The 22,613-nt window shown below is 40.7% G+C and overlaps 7 non-coding genes across 7 annotated transcripts; 1 reads left to right on the forward strand and 6 right to left on the reverse strand.

Annotated features, from left to right (window-relative positions):
- The first annotated feature begins 12,861 nt into the window (after positions 1–12,861).
- On the forward strand, positions 12,862–12,934 carry trnav-cac. Its single transcript has one exon. It is a non-coding gene; the product is annotated as a tRNA-Val (tRNA).
- Positions 12,935–13,538: 604 nt separating this feature from the next.
- On the reverse strand, positions 13,539–13,610 carry trnaq-cug. The gene has a single exon. It is a non-coding gene; the product is annotated as a tRNA-Gln (tRNA).
- A 94-nt stretch (positions 13,611–13,704) lies between these two features.
- Positions 13,705–13,776, reverse strand: trnae-cuc. Its single transcript has one exon. It is a non-coding gene; the product is annotated as a tRNA-Glu (tRNA).
- A 545-nt stretch (positions 13,777–14,321) lies between these two features.
- Positions 14,322–14,393, reverse strand: trnaq-cug. The gene has a single exon. It is a non-coding gene; the product is annotated as a tRNA-Gln (tRNA).
- An 833-nt stretch (positions 14,394–15,226) lies between these two features.
- trnaq-cug lies at positions 15,227–15,298 on the reverse strand. Its single transcript has one exon. It is a non-coding gene; the product is annotated as a tRNA-Gln (tRNA).
- A 105-nt stretch (positions 15,299–15,403) lies between these two features.
- trnae-cuc lies at positions 15,404–15,475 on the reverse strand. The gene has a single exon. It is a non-coding gene; the product is annotated as a tRNA-Glu (tRNA).
- Positions 15,476–16,012: 537 nt separating this feature from the next.
- On the reverse strand, positions 16,013–16,084 carry trnaq-cug. The gene has a single exon. It is a non-coding gene; the product is annotated as a tRNA-Gln (tRNA).
- Between the last annotated feature and the right edge of the window lie 6,529 nt (positions 16,085–22,613).

Genomic DNA, 22,613 nt, shown 5'->3' on the forward strand with positions numbered 1-22,613 from the left:
GAGGTGACTGCATTCTGTCCATACTCAAAGACATAGACTATAGTTGAAATGTGCATATCTTACTAAAGTTGAATACTAATGTACAACTAACACACTGGGAGAAATAAAGGTCAACAAAACTACCCCAACAAGTAGCACTTACTGCATTACACTCAAGTCAGTGCCTGTGTTTGGGTAATTTGGGTGACAAATACATGCAATAAATGGTGAGCATTTGAGAAACAATATTTATGTTGAATTCCTCACAACCAAGACAACCCCAAAGAGAAGCACTTATGAAGACCAAAAGCATTAGTGTCTTGCTTTAGGGTAATCTGAATGAGATTTCAATGACATATAATTCTTCCTTTACAGTCTGTAGCATTTGTCATGTTCAACCGCCCCAATGAGAAGCACTTATTGAATTCAGACTCAGACCAATGCTCACGTTGGTTCAATATCAAAGACTTGCAACTTTTCATGGCTTCTGAGTTTCCACGTGGGGTTTTCCACCATCTTCTCTGACTTTTATTTTTGTCTTAAAAAAAACTTTAAATTAAACATTGCATATGAACATATAGATAACACGCTGGATGATGCTGGGTCAGCAAAACTACCCCAACAAAAGCACTTACTGCAATGTAAACAAAGTTAGTGTTTTTGTAAAGGTTATCATAATGACCAAATCTGAACTCTGAAGACTGAAATTATATTGTGTGTGATGGAATCAGATACAAATAGATGCAACAAATTGTGAGCATTTGAGAAACAATATTTCTGTTGAATTCCTCACAACCAAGACAGCCCCAAAGAGAAGCACTTATGAAGACAAAAATCATTAGTGTTTTGCTTTAGGGTAATCTGAATGTGATTTCAATGACATGTTTAGTTATAGTCTGTAGCATTTGTCCTCTTCAACCGCCCCAACAGGAAGCACTTGCTGAATTCAATTGCAAATCAATGCTCAAGTTGGGCCAATATCAAAGACTTTCAATTTCCTACAGTAAAGAAATCTTCCATCATGATTTTACCGTTTTCCAAGGGGTTCCTTTCCAACATCTCCTTTGCTGTGCCTCAGTGGAAGTGTTGTTTCTTGCAAAGATGTACCCTTCTTCAGTACTGAATGCAGACATTTCCGGCCAACCCCGCCTCAGTTTTGATTGCATTCAACAACCATTGTAAGTAAACACCTGCACTCTCAACCATCACCTGATATGAACGGACTGCTATCACCTAACAAGTGGTCAATCAGAGTTGTTGATGTTTTTCGTTGCAACTCTGGCAGCAGCAGCAATACTTAAACAATGCTAAGAAGCTCAGGCAATGAATATCCACTTCAGAAGGCACATTCAGCTTAAGTCTCCAAATCAAATCTTGAGATAATGTGTATCACTGCATGTCAATACTATGCAATCTACAGGTAACTTCTGTAGTAATATAGAACAGAATAATGACTCATTTTGAAGTTGGGAGGTGACTGCATTCTGTCCATACTCAAAGACAGACTATAGTTGAAATGTGCATATCTTACTAAAGTTGAATACTAATGTACAACCAACACACTGGGAGAAATAAAGGTCAACAAAACTACCCCAACAAGGAGCACTTACTGCATTACACTCAAGTCAGTGCCTGTGTTTGGGTAATTTGGGTGACAAATACATGCAATAAATGGTGAGCATTTGAGAAACAATATTTCTGTTGAATTCCTCACAACCAAGACAACCCCAAAGAGAAGCACTTATGAAGACCAAAATCATTAGTGTCTTGCTTTAGGGTAATCTGAATGAGATTTCAATGACATATAATTCTTCCTTTACAGTCTGTAGCATTTGTCATGTTCAACCGCCCCAAAGAGAAGCACTTATTGAATTCAGACTCAGCCCAATGCTCAAGTTGGTTCAATATCAAAGTTTTGCAACTCTTCATGGCTTATGAGTTTTCAAGTGGGGTTTTCCACCATCTTCTCTGACTTTAATTTTTGTCTTCTAATATATGACGTAAAAATAAAGTGTGCATATGAACATATAGATAACACATTGGATGATGCTGGGTCAGCAAAACTACCCCAACAAAAGCACTTACTGCAATGTAAACAAAGTTAGTGTTTTTGTAAAGGTAATAATAAGGACCAAATCTGAACTCTTATGACATAAATTATATTGTATGTGATGGAATCAGATACAAATAGATTGAACAAATTGTGAGCATTTGAGAAACAATATTTCTGTTGAATTCCTCACAACCAAGACAACCCCAAAGAGAAGCACTTATGAAGACCAAAATCATTAGTGTCTTGCTTTAGGGTAATCTGAATGTAGATTTCAATGACATATAATTCTTCCTTTACAGTCTGTAGCATTTGTCATGTTCAACCGCCCCAACGAGAAGCACTTATTGAATTCAGACTCAATATCAAAGACTTGCAACTCTTCATGGCTTCTGAGTTTCCACGTGGGGTTTTCCACCATCTTCTCTGACTTTTCTTGTTGTCTTAAAAAAAACTTAAAATTAAACATTGCATATGAACATATAGATAACACTCTGGATGATGCTGGGTCAGCAAAACTACCCCAACAAAAGCACTTACTGCAATGTAAACAAAGTTAGTGTTTTTGTAAAGGTTATCATAATGACCAAATCTGAACTCTGAAGACTGAAATTATATTGTGTGTGATGGAATCAGATACAAATAGATGCAACAAATTGTGAGCATTTGAGAAACAATATTTCTGTTGAATTCCTCACAACCAAGACAACCCCAAAGAGAAGCACTTATGAAGAAAAAAAAACATTAGTGTTTTGCTTTAGGGTAATCTGAATGTGATTTCAATGACATGTTTAGTTATAGTCTGTAGCATTTGTCCTCTTCAACCGCCCCAACAGGAAGCACTTGCTGAATTCAAATGCTCAAGTTGGGCCAATATCAAAGACTTTCAATTTCCTACAGTCAAGGCATCTTCCATCATGATTTTACCGTTTTCCAAGGAGTTCCTTTCCAACATCTCCTTTGCTGTGCCTCAGTGGAAGTGTTGTTTCTTGCAAAGATGTACCCTTCTTAAGTACTGAATGCAGACATTTCCGGCCAATCCCGCCTCAGTTTTGATTACTTTCAACGACCATTGTAAGTAAACACCCGCACTCTCAACCATCACCTGATATGAACGGACTGCTATCACCTAACAAGTGATCAATTAGAGTTGTTGATGTTTCTCGTTGCAACTCTGGCAGCAGCAGCAATACTTAAACAATGCTAAGAAGCTCAGGCAATGAATATCCACTTCAGAAGGTACATTCAGCTTAAGTGTCCAAATCAAATCTTGAGATAATGTGTATCACTGCATTTCAATACTATGCAATCTACAGGTAACTTCTGTAGTAATATAGTACAGAATAATGACTCATTTTGAAGTTGGGAGGTGACTGCATTCTGTCCATACTCAAAGACAGACTATAGTTGAAATGTGCATATCTTACTAAAGTTGAATACTAATGTACAACCAACACACTGGGAGAAATACAGGTCAACAAAACTACCCCAACAAGTAGCACTTACTGCATTACACTCAAGTCAGTGCCTGTGTTTGGGTAATTTGGGTGACAAATACATGCAATAAATGGTGAGCATTTGAGAAACAATATTTCTGTTGAATTCCTCACAACCAAGACAACCCCAAAGAGAAGCACTTATGAAGACAAAAATCATTAGTGTCTTGCTTTAGGGTAATCTGAATGAGATTTCAATGACATATAATTCTTCCTTTACAGTCTGTAGCATTTGTCATGTTCAACCGCCCCAAAGAGAAGCACTTATTGAATTTAGACTCAGCCCAATGCTGAAGTTGGTTCAATATCAAAGACTTGCAACTCTTCATGGCTTATGAGTTTCCACGTGGGGTTTTCCACCATCTTCTGACTTTTCTTTTTGTCTTCTAATATATGACGTAAAAATAAAGTGTGCATATGAACATATAGATAACACATTGGATGATGCAGGGTCAGCAAAACTACCCCAACAAAAGCACTTACTGCAATGTAAACAAAGTTAGTGTTTTTGTAAAGGTAATAATAAGGACCAAATCTGAACTCTGATGACATAAATTATATTGTATGTGATGGAATCAGATACAAATAGATTGAACAAATGGTGAGCATTTGAGAAACAATATTTCTGTTGAATTCCTCACAACCAAGACAACCCCAAAGAGAAGCACTTATGAAGACCAAAATCATTAGTGTCTTGCTTTAGGGTAATCTGAATGTGATTTCAATGACATATAATTCTTCCTTTACAGTCTGTAGCATTTGTCATGTTCAACCGCCCCAACGAGAAGCACTTATTGAATTCAGACTCAGACCAATGCTCACGTTGGTTCAATATCAAAGACTTGCAACTTTTCATGGCTTCTGAGTTTCCACGTGGGGTTTTCCACCATCTTCTCTGACTTTTCTTTTTGTCTTAAAAAAAACTTTAAATTAAACATTGCATATGAACATATAGATAACACTCTGGATCAGGGGTGGGCATTTTACGGCCCGCGGGCCACATCCGGCCCGTTGGCCGGCCTTGGCCGGCCCGTGTGAGGTTGATCATAAATTATAACATAATTAAAAAAAACAGCAACCTTTTCAAAATAAAAGCAACACAGCTGTATTGCTTGCATGGCGTAAATACTTTTCTAACTGTGTTGCTTTTATTTTGAAAAGGGCGCTGCTGTTTTTTTTATTTATTTACGTAAACGCGCATGCCGTGAACAGCTACGAGTGATGCTGGCCGGCTAGTCCACGAAATGTCCTCTAAGGGCAAAAAAAGAAAGATCGATACTGAATGCCGCGTTTTCAACAAGACATGGACCGCTAAGTATTTATTTACAGAAGTGAAAGGTAAAGCTGTGTGTTTAGTTTGTGGTGCGCAGGTCGCTGTGTTCAAGGAGTACAATTTGAGTCGCCACTATGCTACCAAACACGCAGATAAATACAAGAACCTGTCTGAGGAAGAGCGGGCAAAGGGGTCGGATGCTTTGCTAGCTAAGCTGCAAAGCCAACAACACATTTTCACAAAACATTCCACATCCAGAGATGCAGCTGTCAAGACTAGTTATGTCTTAAAAGTAAACCGTTTTCGGACGGAGAGTTCATTAAGGAGTGTTTGTTGGACTCTGCCGCACTAATATGCCCGGAGAAAAAGGAGGCATTTGAGAAAGTGCCGCTCTCGCGACGCACTGTTACGAGGAGAATTGAGGACATCGCGGGAAATCTGGAGCTTCAGCTGCAGAACAGAGCGGTCAACTTTTACTTTTTTTCCTTGGCTTTGGATGAGAGCTGCGATGTACGTGACACTGCCCAGCTACTCATCTTCCTACGTGGGATACCTACAGACTTCAAAATCACGGAGGAGCTGGCAGCCATGCAGTCAATGAAAGGGACAACAACAGGGAGTGATTTGTTCACGGAGGTAAATGCATGTGGAAAAGTTGGGACTGAAATGGGACAAGCTGGCAGGCGTGACAACGGATGGTTGTCCAAATCTGACAGGGAAAAATGTTGGACTATTGAAGAGAATGCAGGATAAAGTGACAGAAATGAACCCTGAGCAGAAATTGGTATTTTTGCATTGTATTATACATCAGGAAGTGTTGTGTAAGTCAGTGTTAAAAATTAACCATGTTGTTGATGTTGTAACTAAAATAGTTAACTTCATCAGGGCAAGAGCATTGAATCACAGACAGTTTGTTGCACTTTTGGAGGAAAGTGAGACTGAACATCGTGACATACCCTACCATGCAGCTGTCAGGTGGCTCAGCCTGGGCAAAGTGCTGAAAAGAGTATGGGACCTGAGAGAAGAGATTCAAGACTTCTGTGTGAAGAAAGGAAACGACATCCCACAGCTTTCAGATGCAGACTGGATGGCAGACCTTGGTTTTGCTGTAGATGTGACTGCACTAATGAGTGAACTAAATGTCAAACTGCAAGGCAAGGGCCTTTTTGTGCATGACATGTACAGTGCAGTGAAGGCTTTCATGAGAAAGCTGCAGCTTCTCTCAAGCCAAATGGAGGACAACATTCTCACGCACTTGCCAACACTGAAGGAAGCCACACCATCAGCTGATCACCTCCAGAGGTACTCATCCATGTTAGAAGCACTGCATGGTGAGTTTTCAAGGCGATTTAAAGACTTCAAAACAGTTGAGAATAAAATGAACATGATCTTTTCCCCATTTACATGCCATGTGGATGATGCACCCAGTGATGTTCAGCTTGAACTCATTGAACTGCAGTCTGACACACTTCTGTCAGAGCACTTTAGGTCAGTCTCACTGCCTGAGTTTTACGCTTCCCTGAAAGAGGAGAACTTTCCACACATCAGGAGACGTGCTCAGAAGATGATGGTCCTCTTTGGATCTACCTACATATGTGAACAGACATTCTCAGTGATGAAGTTCAACAAATACAGATACAGATCCTCTATCACTGATGATCACCTCTCAGCTGTCCTTCGCAAATCCACCTCAGACATTGAACCAGATTTCCGTGCACTTGTTCAAGCCCAAGACAGACTGGACTTTTCTCACTGAACAAGTAAAATGAACTGAAAAACAAAAATCAAAAGCACTCATTTCTTTTTGTATAAAGCTGATTCATTTCTTATCTTTAACATACTGTAAAACACCTTTTCAGTATTGGTATATTGAGCAGAATTAAGTTCAACTTATTTTTGATTCGGCCCCCCAACACAGCTCGAGTTTCTGAAGTGGCCCCTTGTAAAAAATAATTGCCCACCCCTGCTCTGGATGATGCTGGGACATGTTTAGTTATAGTCTGTAGCATTTGTCCTCTTCAACCGCCCCAACAGGAAGCACTTGCTGAATTCATTTGCAAATCAATGCTCAAGTTGGGCCAATATCAAAGACTTTCAATTTCCTACAGTAAAGGCATCTTCCATCATGATTTTACCGTTTTCCAAGGGGTTCCTTTCCAACATCTCCTTTGCTGTGCCTCAGTGGAAGTGTTGTTTCTTGCAAAGATGTACCCTTCTTAAGTACTGAATGCAGACATTTCCGGCAAACCCCGCCTCAGTTTTGATTGCTTTCAACGACCATTGTAAGTAAACACCCGCACTCTCAACCATCACCTGATATGAACGGACTGCTATCACCTAACAAGTGGTCAATCAGAGTTGTTGATGTTTCTCGTTGCAACTCTGGCAGCAGCAGCAATACTTAAACAATGCTAAGAAGCTCAGGCAATGAATATCCACTTCAGAAGGCACATTCAGCGTAAGCCTCCAAATCAAATCTTGAGATAATGTGTATCACTGCATGTCAATACTATGCAATCTACAGGTAACTTCTCTAGTAATATAGTACAGAATAATGACTCATTTTGAAGTTGGGAGGTGACTGCATTCTGTCCATACTCAAAGACATAGACTATAGTTGAAATGTGCATATCTTACTAAAGTTGAATACTAATGTACAACTAACACACTGGGAGAAATAAAGGTCAACAAAACTACCCCAACAAGTAGCACTTACTGCATTACACACAAGTCAGTGACTGTGTTTGGGTAATTTGGGTGACAAATACATGCAATAAATGGTGAGCATTTGAGAAACAATATTTATGTTGAATTCCTCACAACCAAGACAACCCCAAAGAGAAGCACTTATGAAGACCAAAATCATTAGTGTCTTGCTTTAGGGTTATCTGAATGTGATTTCAATGACATATAATTCTTCCTTTACAGTCTGTAGCATTTGTCATGGTCAACCGCCCCAACGAGAAGCACTTATTGAATTCAGACTCAGACCAATGCTCACGTTGGTTCAATATCAAAGACTTGCAACTTTTCATGGCTTCTGAGTTTCCACGTGGGGTTTTCCACCATCTTCTCTGACTTTTATTTTTGTCTTAAAAAAAGCTTTAAATTAAACATTGCATATGAACATATAGATAACACTCTGGATGATGCTGGGTCAGCAAAACTACCCCAACAAAAGCACTTACTGCAATGTAAACAAAGTTAGTGTTTTTGTAAAGGTTATCATAATGACCAAATCTGAACTCTGAAGACTGAAATTATATTGTGTGTGATGGAATCAGATACAAATAGATGCAACAAATTGTGAGCATTTGAGAAACAATATTTCTGTTGAATTCCTCACAACCAAGACAACCCCAAAGAGAAGCACTTATGAAGAAAAAAAAATCATTAGTGTTTTGCTTTAGGGTAATCTGAATGTGATTTCAATGACATGTTTAGTTATAGTCTGTAGCATTTGTCTTCTTCAACCGCCCCAACAGGAAGCACTTGCTGAATTCATTTGCAAATCAATGCTCAAGTTGGGCCAACATCAAAGACTTTCAATTTCCTACAGTAAAGGCATCTTCCATCATGATTTTACCGTTTTCCAAGGAGTTCCTTTCCAACATCTCCTTTGCTGTGCCTCAGTGGAAGTGTTGTTTCTTGCAAAGATGTACCCTTCTTAAGTACTGAATGCCGACATTTCCGGCAAACCCCGCCTCAGTTTTGATTGCATTCAACGACCATTGTAAGTAAACACCCGCACTCTCAACCATCACCTGATATGAACGGACTGCTATCACCTAACAAGTGGTCAATCAGAGTTGTTGATGTTTCTCGTTGCAACTCTGGCAGCAGCAGCAATACTTAAACAATGCTAAGAAGCTCAGGCAATGAATATCCACTTCAGAAGGCACATTCAGCTTAAGGCCCCGCTCACACGGGACCGTTTGCGTTTATGCACAGTATGCGTATTCAAAAAAGTCTTCCGTTCACATGCATTTGTTTCATTTAACGTGTCTGTTCAAACGAGGCCGCTGGAAACGCTGTAGTACATATGCTGGGACTGTAAGTGGCGCTGTAACTTCCGCCAAAATACACCAAAAGCCGCGAAGAAGAGCAACTGAGCAGCCCCGCTGCAATGTTGCCATGGCTACCCTTCTGTTTAAGCCCCGAAACTGAAACTGAAAGAAACTGAAAGAAACCAATCTGTGGATATTGCATCCCGACCAAGAAACACGAAAGAAAACAACTCCGTGGAGAGGACGGCTCAGAAAGAGAGATATTCTCTACAAACACCGGGTGAGATCCTCCTTTGTCAATATAATGGATCAATGCATGAAATCTGACTCTGTTTATTTTCTTTAAGGAGTATATTGGGCGTTAACAATTCTGGTTTGTCTTTTATAATATTATTTCATTCAAGAACCCCTTGTGCGTTTAATTAACACAGCTATTTTTGATAGTTGCTACAGCAGTGAGCAGGAGAGGTGGGGAGAGGCGGGGCTATCGTTATTTTTTCAGGAAATATTCGTATCGAGGTGATTACACGGACTCGGTTGACCCCCCAGAGCGTTTCGTTTGCAAATCTATCCACCTTGGGACCCGTTATTGTTTGTGGGGTCAGTTTCTATCGGCCTCGTGTATATAATAGGGCTATACGCACGCAAAACTATGCAGATACAAGCAGTTTTCTCCTCGTGTAAACGGCGCCTAAGTCTCCAAATCAAATCTTGAGATAATGTGTATCACTGCATGTCAATACTATGCAATCTACAGGTAACTTCTGTAGTAATATAGTACAGAATAATGACTCATTTTGAAGTTGGGAGGTGACTGCATTCTGTCCATACTCAAAGACATAGACTATAGTTGAAATATGCATATCTTACTAAAGTTGAATACTAATGTACAACTATCACACTGGGAGAAATAAAGGTCAACAAAACTACCCCAACAAGTAGCACTTACTGCATTACACTCAAGTCAGTGCCTGTGTTTGGGTAATTTGGGTGACAAATACATGCAATAAATGGTGAGCATTTGAGAAACAATATTTCTGTTGAATTCCTCACAACCAAGACAACCCCAAAGAGAAGCACTTATGAAGACCAAAATCATTAGTGTCTTGCTTTAGGGTAATCTGAATGTGATTTCAATGACATATAATTCTTCCTTTACAGTCTGTAGCATTTGTCATGTTCAACCGCCCCAACGAGAAGCACTTATTGAATTCAGACTCAATATCAAAGACTTGCAACTCTTCATGGCTTCTGAGTTTCCACGTGGGGTTTTCCACCATCTTCTCTGACTTTTCTTGTTGTCTTAAAAAAAACTTAAAATTAAACATTGCATATGAACATATAGATAACACTCTGGATGATGCTGGGTCAGCAAAAATACCCCAACAAAAGTACGTACTGCAATGTAAACAAAGTTAGTGTTTGTGTAAAGGTTATCATAATGACCAAATCTGAACTCTGAAGACTGAAATTATATTGTGTGTGATGGAATCAGATACAAATAGATGCAACAAATTGTGAGCATTTGAGAAACAATATTTCTGTTGAATTCCTCACAACCAAGACAACCCCAAAGAGAAGCACTTATGAAGAAAAAAAAACATTAGTGTTTTGCTTTAGGGTAATCTGAATGTGATTTCAATTACATGTTTATTTATAGTCTGTAGCATGTGTCCTCTTCAACCGCCCCAACAGGAAGCACTTGCTGAATTCATTTGCAAATCAATGCTCAAGTTGGGCCAATATCAAAGACTTTCAATTTCCTACAGTAAAGGCATCTTCCATCATGATTTTACCGTTTTCCAAGGGGTTCCTTTCCAACATCTCCTTTGCTGTGCCTCAGTGGAAGTGTTGTTTCTTGCAAAGATGTACCCTTCTTAAGTACTGAATGCAGACATTTCCGGCCAACCCCGCCTCAGTTTTGATTGCTTTCAACAACCATTGTAAGTAAACACCCGCACTCTCAACCATCACATGATATGAACGGACTGCTATCACCTAACAAGTGGTCAATCAGAGTTGTTGATGTTTCTCGTTGCAACTCTGGCAGCAGCAGCAATACTTAAACAATGCTAAGAAGCTCAGGCAATGACTATCCACTTCAGAAGGCACATTCAGCTTAAGCCTCCAAATCAAATGTTGAGATAATGTGTATCACTGCATGTCAATACTATGCAATCTACAGGTAACTTCTGTAGTAATATAGAACAGAATAATGACTCATTTTGAAGTTGGGAGGTGACTGCATTCTGTCCATACTCAAAGACAGACTATAGTTGAAATGTGCATATCTTACTAAAGTTGAATACTAATGTACAACCAACACACTGGGAGAAATAAAGGTCAACAAAACTACCCCAACAAGGAGCACTTACTGCATTACACTCAAGTCAGTGCCTGTGTTTGGGTAATTTGGGTGACAAATACATGCAATAAATGGTGAGCATTTGAGAAACAATATTTCTGTTGAATTCCTCACAACCAAGACAACCCCAAAGAGAAGCACTTATGAAGACCAAAATCATTAGTGTCTTGCTTTAGGGTAATCTGAATGAGATTTCAATGACATATAATTCTTCCTTTACAGTCTGTAGCATTTGTCATGTTCAACCGCCCCAAAGAGAAGCACTTATTGAATTCAGACTCAGCCCAATGCTCAAGTTGGTTCAATATCAAAGACTTGCAACTCTTCATGGCTTCTGAGTTTCCACGTGGGGTTTTCCACCATCTTCTCTGACTTTTCTTGTTGTCTTAAAAAAAACTTAAAATTAAACATTGCATATGAACATATAGATAACATGCTGGATGATGCTGGGTCAGCAAAACTACCCCAACAAAAGCACTTACTGCAATGTAAACAAAGTTAGTGTTTTTCTAAAGGTTATCATAATGACCAAATCTGAACTCTGAAGACTGAAATTATATTGTGTGTGATGGAATCAGATACAAATAGATGCAACAAATTGTGAGCATTTGAGAAACAATATTTCTGTTGAATTCCTCACAACCAAGACAACCCCAAAGAGAAGCACTTATGAAGAAAACAATACATTAGTGTTTTGCTTTAGGGTAATCTGAATGTGATTTCAATGACATGTTTAGTTATAGTCTGTAGCATTTGTCCTCTTCAACCGCCCCAACAGGAAGCACTTGCTGAATTAATTTGCAAATCAATGCTCAAGTTGGGCCAATATCAAAGACTTTCAATTTCCTACAGTAAAGGCATCTTCCATCATGATTTTAACGTTTTCCAAGGGGTTCCTTTCCAACATCTCCTTTGCTGTGCCTCAGTGGAAGTGTTGTTTCTTGCAAAGATGTACCCTTCTTAAGTACTGAATGCAGACATTTCCGGCCAACCCCGCCTCAGTTTTGATTGCTTTCAACGACCATTGTAAGTAAAGACCCGCACTCTCAACCATCACCTGATATGAACGGACTGCTATCACCTAACAAGTGGTCAATCAGAGTTGTTGATGTTTCTCGTTGCAACTCTAGCAGCAGCAGCAATACTTAAACAATGCTAAGAAGCTCAGGCAATGAATATCCACTTCAGAAGGCACATTCAGCTTAAGTCTCCAAATCAAATCTTGAGATAATGTGTATCACTGCATGTCAATACTATGCAATCTACAGGTAACTTCTGTAGTAATATAGTACAGAATAATGACTCATTTTGAAGTTGGGAGGTGACTGCATTCTGTCCATACTCAAAGACATAGACTATAGTTGAAATGTTACTTAAGTTGAATACTAATGTGCAACTAACACACTGGGAGAAATAAAGGTCAACAAAACTACCCCAACAAGTAGCACTTACTGCATTACACTCAAGTCAGTGCCTGTGTTTGGGTAATTTGGGTGACAAATATATGCAATAAATGGTGAGCATTTGAGAAACAATATTTCTGTTGAATTCCTCACAACCAAGACAACCCCAAAGATAAGCACTTATGAAGACCAAAATCATTTGTGTCTTGCTTTAGGGTAATCTGAATGAGATTTCAAAGACATATCAATGTTGTATCCACGCGCAAACGTGTACTTAGCTTTTCAGCAGTTTCTGTCGTGTAGTGGTCATCACGTTCGCCTCACACGCGAAAGGTCCCCGGCTCAAAACCGGGCAGAAACACTCTTCTTTGATCCTGATCAACTTCAAATAACTCAACCAGGGTCAGTAGACGAGTGAATGTTGAAGCTTTGCAAGACAACTGTTGTTTGATGATTACTTTCCGCATCAATACACAGGCTGAACAATTTAAGCTTGTATGCACACCTCCATAGCTCAGTTGGAAGATTGGAGGACTGTAGGTTGATCATCGCAGCAACGTTTGCATCGGCTACACTTTAGCACTTGAGATAACGGATGCATCGTCTTATGTAAATATGGCCTTGTGAACAGGGTTAAAATGGACTGAGAGAATCTGCTGATCCAAAGCATTTACAATTAGCAGAGGATGGTTTCGATCCATCGACCTCTGGGTTATGGGCCCAGCACGCTTCCGCTGCGCCACTCTGCTTGATGTTTAGAACTCCAAGGCTGGCAAAAATGTACTGTACTCATTGTCGGCCGTTTCAATTGACAAAGGCAGCGCATACCAGATCCAATCGTTCTTCTTTACCTTTGGCAATAGAGGCCCTTAAAAAATACAATTGCAGGAGTTTTGCCTTTTATGTTCATTGTGTCTGAGGCACTGATGATTGTCTGTTGAGTAAGCACGTACCTACTCAAAGTACGGTTGCACCGAGATTTGAACTCGGATCGCTGGATTCAGATTCCAAAGTGCTAACCATTACACCATGGAACCACACGGTATGTGGGCACAATGTCCGCACAATGTATAGTTTTATGTGGGAGTTGTTTTTAATGAAACGGCCGTGATATTCAGTAAGTAAAGAGTGTTCCCTGACCGGGAATCAAACCCGGGCCGCGGCGGTGAGAGCGCCGAATCCTAGCCACTAGACCACCAGGGAATGCTGTATTTGTATGTGAAGCTTGTGAAAAGCAATGCATGGAATGTATGACAGCTGGCAGCTGGAGAGTAGTGAAAACAGCTCCAGTAGGGTTCAATATCTACCTCTTAACAGTAATGTAATGTAGTGTGGAGGTAAAGTGCAGAGTGAGCAAGTTACCACTCATCCCCTTGTTTCTTCACAAAGTTTCCGTGAGAGCCTGGCTTGTTTTAGTTTCTCGAGGAAGTAGAGTCTTTGCTGGGCCTTTTTAACCCGGTGTGATGTGTTGGAGGTCCTTGTAAGATGTTTTGACATATTGACTTCAGGGAACTTGAAGTTTTCCACACATATGGTGGACTTCCTTCTTTGTTCTCCTGCAGTCAATTGTCAACTCCTTGGTTTTAGAGGTGTTAAGGACCAGGTTGTTGTCCTAACTCCACTCAGATTATTCCCTTGACTTCACTAGATAGACTTATTCTCAAGTCAGTCTTCATCTTCCACATTGCAACCACTATCCTGCTACAACTGAGATGTAGAAGCTGGCTTTTTTCAGGGTACTCAGCGAAAGGTTCCACCGAGATTTGAACTCGGATTGCTGGATTCAGAGTCCAGAGTGCTAACCATTACACCATGGAACCACATAAAATGTCCACACAGTATACAAAGAGATGGTATCTTTACACAGAGACTCAGACACGTAACTAACTCATCTCTCTACCGCTTCACCTTCAACTGCAAACTGCACCAGTATGCGCCAAGGTCATAGTTGGTTGAAACAAACAGAACAATATCCTTTGAAATGAGCAGAGAGGAAATGTTGTGCTCAACAGACCACACCTCTCCTATACCTGGCTGCGGCCCAAAATGTGTTGTTTTGGCTCCTCGAGTTACTCAAAGGGCTCTTCCCAAATCTTGACAATTTCCCCAGCCAGGGTCAGTAGACGAGTGAATGTTGAAGCTTTGCAAGACAACTGTTGTTTGATGATTACTTTCCGCATCAATACACAGGCTGAACAATTTAAGCTTGTATGCACACCTCCATAGCTCAGTTGGAAGATTGGAGGACTGTAGGTTGATACACTTTAGCACTTGAGATAACGGATGCATCGTCTTATGTAAATATGGCCTTGTGAACAGGGTTAAAATGGACTGAGAGAATCTGCTGATCCAAAGCATTTACAATTAGCAGAGGATGGTTTCGATCCATCGACCTCTGGGTTATGGGCCCAGCACGCTTCCGCTGCGCCACTCTGCTTGATGTTTAGAACTCCAAGGCTGGCAAAAATGTACTGTACTCATTGTCGGCCGTTTCAATTGACAAAGGCAGCGCATACCAGATCCAATCGTTCTTCTTTACCTTTGGCAATAGAGGCCCTTAAAAAATACAATTGCAGGAGTTTTGCCTTTTATGTTCATTGTGTCTGAGGCACTGATGATTGTCTGTTGAGTAAGCACGTACCTACTCAAAGTACGGTTGCACCGAGATTTGAACTCGGATCGCTGGATTCAGATTCCAAAGTGCTAACCATTACACCATGGAACCACACGGTATGTGGGCACAATGTCCGCACAATGTCCGCACAATGTATAGTTTTATGTGGGAGTTGTTTTTAATGAAACGGCCGTGATATTCAGTAAGTAAAGAGTGTTCCCTGACCGGGAATCGAACCCGGGCCGCTGCGGTGAGAGCGCCGAATCCTAGCCACTAGACCACCAGGGAATGCTGTACTTGTATGTGAAGCTTGTGAAAAGGAATGCATGGAATGTATGACAGCTGGCAGCTGGAGAGTAGTGAAAACAGCTCCAGTAGGGTTCAATATCTACCTCTTAACAGTAATGTAATGTAGTGTGGAGGTAAAGTGCAGAGTGAGCAAGTTACCACTCATCCCCTTGTTTCTTCACAAAGTTTCCGTGAGAGCCTGGCTTGTTTTAGTTTCTCGAGGAAGTAGAGTCTTTGCTGGGCCTTTTTAACCCGGTGTGATGTGTTGGAGGTCCTTGTAAGATGTTTTGACTTCAGGGAACTTGAAGTTTTCCACACATATGGTGGACTTCCTTCTTTGTTCTCCTGCAGTCAATCGTCAACTCCTTGGTTTTAGAGGTGTTAAGGACCAGGTTGTTGTCCTAACGCCACTCAGATTATTCCCTTGACTTCACTAGATAGACTTATTCTCAAGTCAATCTTCATCTTCCACATTGCAACCACTATCCTGCTACAACTGAGATGTAGAAGCTGGCTTTTTTCAGGGTACTCAGCGAAAGGTTCCACCGAGATTTGAACTCGGATCGCTGGATTCAGAGTCCAGAGTGCTAACCATTACACCATGGAACCACACAAAATGTCCACACAGTATACAAAGAGATGGTATCTTTACACAGAGACTCAGACACGTAACTAACTCATCTCTCTACCGCTTCACCTTCAACTGCAAACTGCACCAGTATGCGCCAAGGTCATAGTTGATTGAAACAAACAGAACAATATCCTCTGAAATGAGCAGAGAGGCAATGTTGTGCTCAACAGACCACACCTCTCCTATACCTGGCCGCGGCCCAAGATGTGTTGTTTTGGCTCCTCGAGTTACTCAAAGGGCTCTTCCCAAATCTTGACAATTTCCCCAGCCAGGGTCAGTAGACGAGTGAATGTTGAAGCTTTGCAAGACAACTGTTGTTTGATGATTACTTTCCGCATCAATACACAGGCTGAACAATTTAAGCTTGTATGCACACCTCCATAGCTCAGTTGGAAGATTGGAGGACTGTAGGTTGATCATCGCAGCAACGTTTGCATCGGCTACACTTTAGCACTTGAGATAACGGATGCATCGTCTTATGTAAATATGGCCTTGTGAACAGGGTTAAAATGGATGGAGAGAATCTGCTGATCCAAAGCATTTACAATTAGCAGAGGATGGTTTCGATCCATCGACCTCTGGGTAAGCGAATTGTGCCTCCTATGTACAAGGTTAACATTGAAAGTGATGATGATATGTCCCAATGCGTCTCAATTTACATGTTACTCCAGCTGCCTATGAGTTTACTCCACTCAAATGGCGCAAAACTCGCGTTCCATGGACAGACGTGTAATACACTCAAATTACAATAGATGGAGCTCTAGACTAATTTATAAAATTTGTAAAAATGTTGTTAACACTCTGGGTGTGTGAGACGAGTGAACCAACACGTAAAACCTCAGGAATTAAAACAGTTTAATCGAGTTTGAGCACTAATATACCCATGTTTTGAACACTTTAGCGGGGTAAACATGTTATCTTTTCACTCTGGGTGTGTGGGACAAGTGAAACCACACTTAAAACTTCCGGAATTAAAACATTATAATCGAGTTTGAGCACTAATGTACCCATGATTCAGACACTTATTCCTGGGTAAATGTGTTATCTTTTCACCCTGGTCCTGAATTAAAACAGTTCCCCCGACTTTAAACACTAATGTACACATGTTTTGCACACTTATTCCTGGGTAAATCTGTTATATTTTCCCCCTGGGTGTGTGTGAGACAAGTGAAACCACACTTATAACCTCCTGAATTAAAACATTTCCCACGACTTTAAACACTAATGTACCCATCTTTTGCACACTTATTCCTGGGTAAATCTGTTATCTTTTCACCCTGATCCTGAATTAAAACAGTTCCCCCGACTTTAAACACTAATGTACACATGTTTTGCACACTTATTCCTGGGTAAATCTGTTATCTTTTCCCCCCTGGGTGTGTGTATGTCTGCCTGTGAGTGTGATATCCTGCTTAAAGCAGTGATTCTACTGTTTTTAGCTTCTTGTACATTTAACAAAATAAATATGATTAATATGTACATTTTCCCGTCTATACTGACACGTTTATGTCCATAACTCCGTATGTTTATTGCGTCCAATGTACACTGTCTAAAAACGATTATTATGACTGAATTAAAACAGTTTGACAGTATTTTAACACTCATGTAGCCATGTTTGCAGCCCTGTTCACTGGTTAAGAAGTGAATTACCCTCTCCTGTTGAATTAAAACATTTCCCACGACTCTGACCACTAATGTACCCATGATTCAGACACTTATTCCTGGGTAAATGTGTTATCTTTTCTCCCTGGTCCTGAATTAAAACAGTTCCCCCGACTTTAAACACTAATGTACACATGTTCGCACCTATCCGGATGCTGTGCTGGTCTGGGAAAATGGCCCCTATTGTGATTCTGCTATGCCTGTTAGCTATTTTGGACAATGAGAAGTTCTCTCGTCATCCGGAGAAGTCGACTGGGTTCAGGTCTGTTCTACCGCCCGCAGTGGACATCCCCTGTAAAGGTTCGGATGTCTTACACAAACAGTTACCGGTCACCTTGTCGCAGACAATCTGCTCGACAAAATATGTTTGTCTTTTTTGTTTGCCTGCGATGATGGTTCTTCAGGACTGCTTCTTAAGCTCTAATCAAACTCTCGCAGACTTTTCCGGTGATTCTAAAGTAGATGACAATGCGTGTGTGTCGATTAAGAGGAAAAGATGCCTGGTTTTTTTGTTGTTATTACTGTCAGGAAATGTTCAACCTAACCCTGGTCCGCCCAGTAGTAGTAGTCAGATCGCTACTCCTGCTGATTTTAAAGCTAGATCTGGGTTGGGTTTCATCCACTTGAATGTGCGCAGTCTGTTAGGTAAACTAGATTTTGTCCGCATTTGGGCGAGCTCGACTGACGCTGACGTCATTGTGTTATCAGAAACATGGCTAAATAAAACTATTTTGGCCTCTGACATATCCTTAAATGGTTATAATGTGTATCGTACCGACCGGCCTAATAAAGGTGGTGGAGTTGCCATTTATGTTAAGAATAAGTACAGTGTAACCACATTGATCTCCAAATCTGTCAGTAAGCAATTCGAATTTTTAGCCTTAAATATAGAAGTGGCAAAGGGGCAACAAGTCATGGTGGTGGGCTGTTACAGACCCCCTCAGCTGTCAAGGACTCCTTGTCTTCACTAGCAAAACTTTTATCACAACTAGACTACAAGGAAATAGTGCTACTTGGAGATTTTAACTGGGACTGGTTAACTGCAGTATCAGAGGATTTTAAAAACCTTTGTATCTCTCTGAATGTTACTCAGATTGTTGACAGTCCTACTCGCCCTAACGTTAAGTCCCCTAATAAATCATCCCTAATTGATCTCATTCTAACTAATGTTCCCTATAAATACCCATCTGTGGGAGTATTTGCAAATGATGTGAGTGACCACTGTGTTGTAGCCACAATTAGGGACACTAAGGTCCAAAAGGTTAAACCCCGTATTATTATTAAGAGACACATAAAACATTTTGTGGAGCAGGGTTTTGTTCATGATCTGTTTGGGTTTGATTGGGGAAAAATCGATCTGTGTGCTGATGTTGAAACTGCATGGTCTTATTTTTATCTTGGTTTTATGGAAATTATAGATAAACATGCACCCCTACGTACTTTTAGAGTAAAGGGACGAGACAATCCTTGGTTTTCTGCTGAACTGTCCAGTCTCCTACATGAGAGAAACAAGGCCTGGGCAAAGGCTAGGAAATCAGGCTCAGAGGTAGAATGGCTGCGTTTTAGGCAGCTAAGAAATAGCTTCACTTCACATGTCAAAAGTGCTAAGTCGAAGTACTATTTGTCAGTTACTACAGAAAACCTAAATAATCCTAGGAAATTTTGGAAAGCCATAAAATCGCTATCCACCGGTGAGATCCGAAATGAGCTACCTCCGTGCATTACCACAGCATCTGGCTCTATATCGGACAGGGCTACTATGTTAAATTGTTTTAATGAGCATGTTGTGTCCTGCGGTTCTATGTTTGATTCTGTGACTAATTCTGCTACTGTGAACACCACAGTCTGTGACTCTGAACAATGTGGTCTGGAAAACACTTTCAGTTTTACTCCTTTTACTGTAAATGTTGTTCATGAAGCTTTATCTAAGTTAGATCCTAAGAAACCGGCTGGCCCGGACAACGTAGAACCTTTCTTTTTAAAGATAGCTGCAGATTTTATTGCTCCACCTCTCACTACTCTTTTTAACCTCTCCCTCAGCACAAACACAATTCCTAAAGTATGGAAGTCAGCTTATGTCCTGCCACTACTAAAAGGAGGGGAGGCAACTGTTTTAAATAACTATAGGCCAATCTCGAAATTGTCAGTTCTGGCTAAGGTTCTTGAACGCCTAGTGAGTGAACAGGTAAAGGAGTTTTTATGTAACAATGACATTCTGTCTAAACATCAGTCAGGCTTCAGAAAGCAACATAGCACCATCACTGCCACAATGAAAGTGGTGAATGACATTACAAGTATTTTGGATAAAAAGCAGAGTTGTGCAGCTCTATTTATTGACCTTTCCAAAGCGTTTGACACAGTCGATCATCACATCTTAAAGCAGAGGCTACTCAGTATTGGCTTATCCAGCCATGCAGTGGGGTGGTTTGTGAACTACCTCTCTGAAAGGTCCCAATGTGTTCACTTTGATGGGCTGTCTTCTGAGTGGTTGAACATTGCTAATGGTGTTCCTCAAGGTTCTGTTTTAGGTCCACTTTTATTCTCCATCTACATCAATAGTTTAGGTGAAAATGTGGATGAAGCTACTTTGCATTTTTATGCGGATGACACCGTGATGTACTGTGCAGGTCCCTCCATTAAGGAGGCGGTTGTTAAATTACAGGCTGTTTTTAACATTATTCAGACTCAGCTCTCTGAACTAAAGCTTCTTTTAAATGTTGAGAAAACCAAAGTAATGCTCTTTTCTAAAGCTAAAAAGACTCCAGAGACTGCTTTGGATATTGTGACTATGCAAGGACAAGTACTCCAAGTGGTTAGCTATTATAAATACCTTGGTATCTGGCTTGATGATTGTCTTACTTTTAAACTTCAGGTCACTAATCTGCTTAAAAAGCTGAGGGTTAGATTAGGTTTCTTTTTCAGAAACAAGTCCTGTTTCTCTTTTGAAGCCAGGAAAAGGCTAGTCACTGTGACCTTTTTACCTGTGCTAGACTATGGTGATTTGTTGTATATGAATGCACCTGCCCATTGCCTGGAAAGGTTAGATGCCGCCTATCACAGTGCTCTGAGATTTGTTACTAACTGTAAAGTACTTACTCATCACTGTACCCTGTATGCCAAGGCAGGTCTGCCTTCACTTACTGGTCGGAGGCTCAGTCATTGGTACATGTTCATCTACAAAGCCATGCTGGGTAAACTACCTTCTTATATCTGCTCTTTGATCTCACGGACAGTGGCAAGTAGCTATTGCCTGAGATCACAGGATGTGTTTTTATTACATGTGCCAAGTGCTAGGACTGTTTTAGGTGCTAAAGCTTTTATGTGCGCTGCTCCTCTGGCTTGGAACACCATGCAAAAAATATTGAAACTGAGCATTTTGATTCCCTTGCATCGTTTTAAAGCACGGCTGGATGAAATATTATTGGATACCTGTAAATGTAAATAGGTTGCTAATGTATACCCCTGTAATTATGTTGTGATGTCCTTTTGTTTTTCTGTTTGTTTTTATATGTGTAACTAAATGTGCCGCAGGTCTCCCTTGTAAAAGAGATCGTTGATCTCAATGGGATTTTTTAACCTGGATAAATAAAGGCTACAAACAAACAAATGTTTTGCACACTTATTCCTGGGTAAATCTGTTATCTTTTCCCCCCTGGGTGTGTGCTACAAGTGAAACCACACTTAAAACCTCCTGAATTAAAAAATGTCCCACGACTCTGACCACTAATGTACCCATGATTCAGACACTTATTCCTGGGTAAATGTGTTATCTTTTCACCCTGGTCCTGAATTAAAACAGTTCCCCCGACTTTAAACACTAATGTCCACATGTTTTGCACACTTATTCCTGGGTAAATCTGTTTTCTTTTCACCCTGGTCCTGAATTAAAACAGTTCCCCCGACTTTAAACACTAATGTACACATGTTTTGCACACTTATTCCTGCGTAAATCTGTTATCTTTTCACCCTGGTCCTGAATTAAAACAGTTCCCCCGACTTTAAACACTAATGTACCCATATTTTGCACACTTATTCCTGGATTAATATTTTATCTTTTCCCCCTGGGTGTGTGTGGCACCATCTGGTGGAACATTAGTTAATTACACTAAAATCCAAAACTTTAATGTTTTTTATCTTAGCGAAATAATGGTTTAATGACCCCATTGTAATGATCATTTATGATTCTGCAGACGTTGTCTACACGTGTATCACAACGGCTTATTTTTAGAGTGATTTGGAAAACTCGGTTAGTAAGATTTTTTTTGTCAATATGAGATGCACTGTTTTCATGTCCCATGTACATGTCTGTACATATGGCCTCACGCACTACTAAGGTAGGGGTAGGACCCCTGGGGACAGGAGTGGTTCTGGCCTTGCTTGAGGGTAATCATAGCTGCCCTGGTGGGATCTTAGTGGGGCATGGTGTGGAAGAAGATGAGGATGATCTTGTCTCCATGGGTGTTGTCTGGGTGGTGGTCCAGTGGGGTGCCTTTCTGGTCTAAGGGGGTTTTGGGCCGGGCTGCTCCTTCTGCGGGGTGTGGATTGGTCTCTGTTGAGAGCGACGTCTTTCAGTGTCCGGGAAGAAGATGGGGACTGTGTTTTTATACAGATGGACGTGGTCGTATAGACAGTTGATATCCAGGGTGGGGTGGTGGGCCAGGTGGACGTTGGGCCTCAGGATACAGTCTCTGGACATGTTGCTGTTGATCCTGTGGATGGTGTCGGGGTGGAGGTCTTTCCTTGGTAGCAGGGTTGACATGACCACTCTGCTGTTGGGGAAGGTGGTGGAGGCTTTCTCTATCACTTCTCTGAGTGACTCTGACACTCTCTCAAATGCCGTTGCCA

The sequence above is a fragment of the Trematomus bernacchii genome, unplaced genomic scaffold (assembly GCF_902827165.1).
Source record: "Trematomus bernacchii unplaced genomic scaffold, fTreBer1.1, whole genome shotgun sequence".
NCBI classification, from domain to species: domain Eukaryota; kingdom Metazoa; phylum Chordata; class Actinopteri; order Perciformes; family Nototheniidae; genus Trematomus; species Trematomus bernacchii.